Raw genomic sequence first — 342 nt, 5'->3', positions numbered from 1 at the left:
TTTAACTTGGCGCCACAGTTGTTGATATCAAATCGTTTGTACAAATAATATATATTAGATTAATATTCATTATTTAATTTGGCTATCAAATCTTTTTTACGAATAATACAAATAATACGAATAATACGAATAATAAAATTTTGATAAATTTAATTAAATTAACAGAATTTAACTTGGCGCCACAATTGTTGATATCAAATCTTTTATCTCGTACAGATGATACATATATCATTAGATTTAATAAAAACATTAACAGAATTTAACTTGGTGCCACAATTGTTGATATCAAATCTTTTATACAGATGATACATATATCATTAGATTTAGTAAATTTTGTGATAT

Source organism: Mycetomoellerius zeteki, unplaced genomic scaffold (assembly GCF_001594055.1).
Source record: "Mycetomoellerius zeteki isolate Tzet28-1 unplaced genomic scaffold, Tzet1.0 scaffold103, whole genome shotgun sequence".
Classification (NCBI taxonomy): Eukaryota; Metazoa; Arthropoda; class Insecta; order Hymenoptera; family Formicidae; genus Mycetomoellerius; species Mycetomoellerius zeteki.
This window is presented reverse-complemented; position numbering follows the sequence as displayed.